The sequence below is a fragment of the Cynocephalus volans genome, chromosome 14, assembly GCF_027409185.1.
Source record: "Cynocephalus volans isolate mCynVol1 chromosome 14, mCynVol1.pri, whole genome shotgun sequence".
NCBI classification, from domain to species: domain Eukaryota; kingdom Metazoa; phylum Chordata; class Mammalia; order Dermoptera; family Cynocephalidae; genus Cynocephalus; species Cynocephalus volans.
In genome coordinates, this window is record NC_084473.1 from 721,402 (window position 1) to 727,125 (window position 5,724).

Sequence of the window (5,724 nt, forward strand, 5' to 3'; positions counted from 1 at the left end):
TTTATATTTCTCCTATTTAAACAAACTACAGACCCAAATAAATAAAAATTTCTTAAAATTTTTTTTACCTTCGGTTTTTCCCCATGCATTAGAAAGCTTTAAGAGATAAATGTTTCTTTTTCATATATACCTTATTTTTAAAGATACATTTCTTTCATCTCATTACTACAGCATACATTTTTCTTTCCAAAGGCAATTTAAAATTTCATACATTTAACATTTTAATTGTTCTGATAACATTTCTGGATAATAGAAAACTTCTAAAAATCTGCATAAATTAGAAGAAACCATAATCATCTGTGGCAGAAAGCTTGATGACATCTTTAATATACTTTTTTTAATGCTAAAAATTTAATATAGTTGACTGCAGCTTTTTTTTTTTTTGGTAGTCCAAAAAAAACCCCTCTTTATCAATAATAAAGAAGTAGGTTCTCCTTGCACAAAACTATAATCAGTGATTCCTACCCTAGCAAAGAGAAAAACAAACATACCAGTTCCACCAATCTCATGCAGAATGCCTTGAATAGTTAAACATTCGGTAGGCTGGAGATTCTTTAGATGATGAGGTTCTAATAAGATGCTCTGAACTTCTTTTGAGCTGAAGGGTCTTTGAGAGCTGAGTTTTCATCTGACTTTTAAGTTGAATCACTGGCTCATAGATGGTATACCGAGCAGGACAGTAAGTTGTGTAAACAACTGAAAGACTTCCCTGAAACAGAAACATTTTCCTTCAGAAACTTAACACAGATTTTAAAGTAAGTTATCAACTAGCAAATAAATATTTCAAAGTGAAAAGACACTCAACTGATCCTTTTGTCTTAAAAAAGACAGCTACTGCACTAAACCAAGATGAACGTGAGGAGCCAGGCTGCTTTCCTCAAAGGAAATAATCAGTTTCTCTGAGTAGTGATCACTAGTATAAACACATCAAGATTGAGAAGGATTCAGCTTCGATCCGTTTAGGACAAACACGAAATTATACTGAACTGTTACTACTACTAACAGCTCTGTCTTACCCCACACTCATTCCATACCAGGCACTGTCCTAAGTAACCACTTAGAAATATTGGGAACTGAGTCAACTTACCTGAAATTTTGGCTTTGGATTTGCTCATAGGCTGGCTGCTCATTTAAAAGTGACTCTAGAGTAGATTAGTTTTTCTACTAGAATAAAATCTCAGACTGCCAGCGCACTTAAAAACAAAAGCCAAAAAGTCTTTCAAACGAGAGTCCTGTACCCGAAAAAAGTGTCCTTCAAACACGGGGAGATGAAGTCCTGTCCCAGACAAAGGCGGGCCGAGGGGACTCGTCACACAGACGCGCTCACAGAGCGCGGGACAGAACTCTTCCGTCTGACCGACGGTGTGACAGGGACCGCCCCCACCCCTGACTGCACAAAAGCCACCGGGGATGCAAGTGTCACAACAGACTCACGAGACACTCGGACTGTGGGGACGATGAGGTGACCGCCCCCGCCCCGGTGGCCACGTCTCCCGCCGCACTGGCGCTCGCAGCCGCCCCGGCTCAGCAGGACCCGGACCCGAGGACCCAGCCCCGCGACCCCGAGGCGGAGCCCGGCCGCTCCTGCTCTCCGGCCCGGCCCTAGCCCCGTCTCCGGCCGCTCCGCAGCAGCCCGCGGAGAAGGCGAGCGCGGCGCGGGGAGGGACGACGGCGGCGGCTCTCCTGTCCCCGCCAGCGCCGGGCTCTCGCCGTCTCCGTCCCTTCCCTCCACACTCGGGGCTCGGGGACCCTCCCCAGGCACCCGCGCCGCCCTCTCAGCCGGGCGCTGCCGGCTCCGCCGCGGCGCCTGCCCTCGGCCCCGGCTCCTGCCCGGGCAGCCTCCTCAGTCCGCCGCTGCTGCGCCGCTCCACGCTCTCTCCCGCACTCCGTTGACCTGAAGAGCTTCTGCAGCGACCGGTAACGCCCAGACAACGACCGACAACCGCCGACAACGGAAACATCCGGGCTCCCGCCTCCCGCAGAGGGGAGGGGCTGACGCCGGAGTGGGCGGGGCTGAGGGAGGAGCCGACGCCGGAGTGGGCGGGGCCGGGCGTTCCTTCCGGCAAGAATTTAACCGGCTGGATCAGTGGCACCATGAAAATGGACACAAACCTCAGCAGTGTGGTAAATGGAGGAGTCACACTCCGTCATCCCGCTCACAGGTTCCCTCACAGGGAAAGTGGAATTTTTACATGTCCCAAGTCCTTGTCTAATTTATCGATTTATTTATATTTGCCTTTCTCCTTCACAGGAAAGCGTTTCTAAATTTCTTGGCCTCCTTTGACAGAATATAAATGTATCTCATCTCTCAAAATAAAATGAAAACAACAGAGAATAAGAAACTACAGAGAAATGGAAGAAATGCAGCTGTTTACAAAAGCAGGGATCACTCAAAAGCATTTCTCTCATTTTTTAACTGGTGGCTGCTCGATGTTGGCAAGTAGCTCTGAGCAGTGAGGAGGCTGGATTGTGAGTGAGACCCCAACAGTGTGCTCGATTCCAGAGGAAATTCAGGTCGCTCCTTCCTGTAACTCTTCTATAAAAATGCATTTCACATAGAAGTCCTGTGCTGGGGCCACCAGACCTGCTGGCATCTGCACCTGCACTCACCTTGGGGCAGTTAAGGGGGCCGTATGTGGGGGCTGTGGCAATATGAAGTTGAATGAGGGTTTGTATTGTAAATGTTCATGAAGATATCTCTAGAATGACCAAAAAATGGTAAAATTGATAGAGCATATGGTGTGGGTCAGACACTTGATATTCATGATCTGATCTAATCCTGCAAGGAGCACTCCCAGTTTTCTTCAGGAAAATATGTGGATATGTGTAAAGTCACTGTTTCTGCTCTAAGACTTTGGTCTCTGAGTCCCATACGGAGGGAGATGAAACAGTCCATGCACCACGTCTGCTTGGGGAGTTCCCTGAGGTAGAGCATGGGGTGCTGTGGCTGATGTTGTCTTAGTCACCATGGTCCGAGGGGGCCCTGCAGGAGGGAGCGAGGCCTCAGACGTGTGTGCCAGAGTCACAGCCTGACCCAGCCCTGACTTACAGAGGAATGACCACCATGAGGTTACATTTCAAGTGTGAACTGCTTACTCTTCCTTGAGAGCTGTCCCCTGGCACCCTGGGCTTGTGACTCTCCACTCCTGGGGGTAAGGCGTGTGTTCCTGTGGGTGTGCATGCATGCGCATGCATGTAGGGGTGAAAGGGCTTGGGAGGAGGTGGGGATGCGTGTGTGGGGTGCAGTACAAGTTGAGCTGAGACAGGGGATGTTGATTGAGGCCCTACTGTATTCCAGGCCCTGTGTTAGGCACTGGGCATATAGTGGTCAACAGCATGGAAGCCTGCCTGGTGGAATGAGGGTAGTGAATGAGAGAGGATAAATAACAAGCTGTTAATGAGGAATTCAGACCCAGGAGAGCCTGCCTTGTTGCTCTTTTGCCCTCTCAGGCTGAGGGACACTCAGTCACCATCACTGAGAGCCCTTTACAGCAACAGAACCCACCTGGAAGCCACAGAAGAGGTGTTGTGATCTGGGTAAGTTGCAGCAGTAATCCTAAGTGCTTTTAAAGTGGGCAGACTTTCCCAAATTCTAAGCTACGTCTAGTTTTTCAGAAGCCCAGGAACAAGGAATTGAGAAGCCTGAATGTCTCCATCATACAGGAGAAATAACACTTAGATGAATCACAAACAACTAAACTTTGTGTTTGCCACTGAAAAATATCATGAGGCTCAAGTTAAAACATTAGTGGAAAATAAACACTAAAATTAAGTCATTCAGACCCCAATGCACAGGGGTATCTAATCACATTGAAATCTGCATTTCAGGATTGTATGGAATCATGGAGCATGTGGCGACTAGAGACATATTAGCATATGAAATATAGAAATAATGACTTTTTGGAAAAAAAATAAAACTCCAAATACGAACTTTACATGTTAAGAAATTTTATCTGAGCAATTTTCAGACATTTAAGCTGTTTGTAGATTTTGTATAAATAAAGAATCGCTTTGACTAAATCCCAGTGCTCACATTTTCAGTAATATGTTCTCGTATTTTCCAGTAGTTGTTGCTAATGAAAAGTGAAACTGCATTTATGAATATAAATTATTAATGTTGGCCTATTGATACCCAGTAGCTAATTTTCAATATACTGTCTGTAAACACCATAGGGCTGTATTAAATATTCATATAGTCATTGTGATAATTAATCTATAAAGCAATTATAATTAAAATGAAATTGCCTTATAAATAACTTAATAAACAGACTTTTTAAAGACAGGAAGATATCACTTACACTTTCATAGCTAACAAAGTAAAAATAGAGCTACTTTCCTGTCTATTAGCCCAAGCTAGAAAGAGTTAAGTGAACTTCCCATTACATTCACACAAATAATTGCTTCGCTACCGGCCACGTGAGGGGACATTCCTCTACGAGAGACGGTGCTCAAGAGGAAAACGAGGCGATATAACGTGCCGTGTCTGTGTGAACATTCATGGCTGTTGTCGCACGTTGGGTGTTGGGGACTTTCTGCTTTTGTTGTCTGTCTGTGTACCATGTGCAGGTAAGAAGGTTTGGGTCATAGCTGACCACCGAGCTGGACGGTGGCTCCAGGATTCACCTGCCATGTCCCAGGTTGGTCAGACCCGGAGGAGGCGTGAGGCCCGGCTGGCCCCATGCCCAGCCCACAGTCCTCAGCTGTTCGGGTGGGTCTGGTGGATCCAGCCTGGCCCTGGCAGGTTGGGCTCTGGGTGGCAGGATGAGGATGCAGGGGGCAGATGGCAGAAGGTGAGCCTCAGCGTGAGGACGGGGCCAAGGCCTGGGGTGGCCCAGGATGCTGAGCAGAGGGAAGCGCAAGGCAGGGGTTGGGAGCTGGGGTCTCCCCTCCTCCTCACTGCCCTGACTCTCCCATGTGGAGAGGGAAGCAGAGAGGGGGGCCCCTGTCCTTTGGCCACAGTTACGGAGCCATCAAACCAGAGATCCAGGATCTAACTAGTGGAGCCTGATCCTAATCCCTGTCTCTGCTGACCATCCCGGGACTCTCAGTTAGTGATAGTCATTCTATCAAAGACTATGATGGGTTCCCAGAGGTCCTGTGGAAGTTGGTCTTTTAGGGTGACTTCATCACAATCCAGGTCAAGACATAGCATCTGGGACACACAGGGCTCCTGGTGACATGCGGGACCATCCCCGAGTGAGCACGCATTGCCTCAGCCTCTGCACTGCCCCAGGTGCAATGACACCCTGGACTGTGTCCACCGCAGGAGACCCCGACAGCCTCAGTCCTAAACGCACGGCTCCAGGATGCCGGGTCGTTTAGTGAAGGGCGTGGGTAGGGATCACTGCAGCTCCCCAGACAGGACTGAAAGGAACCGGCCACACTGAAAGGGCCCTGGAGCGTAGTCCCGCAGGGTCCCAAAGTGGGGTGGTGACCCTGCTCCTCGGCCTCTCACATCTGCATGCATCCCCCTCCCCTGCTATGTGCCTCTTCTAGGGCAAATACGGCTGGGGTTCGTCTGTGTCCAGGGATCCCAGCTAAACACAGACAGACCAAAGAACAAAAGAAGTGCCCATGAGAGGCTCGTGGTGGGCGAGGATCCGGCGACAGACCTGCCCGAGGACTGGGGGTGGTTGCTCAGTCCCTCCCCACGTCCTCCCCCTCTCCCGTTACGGACTCTCCCTCAAGGCAGGAATTCCGGAGAACTTGGGATGATGGTGCTGG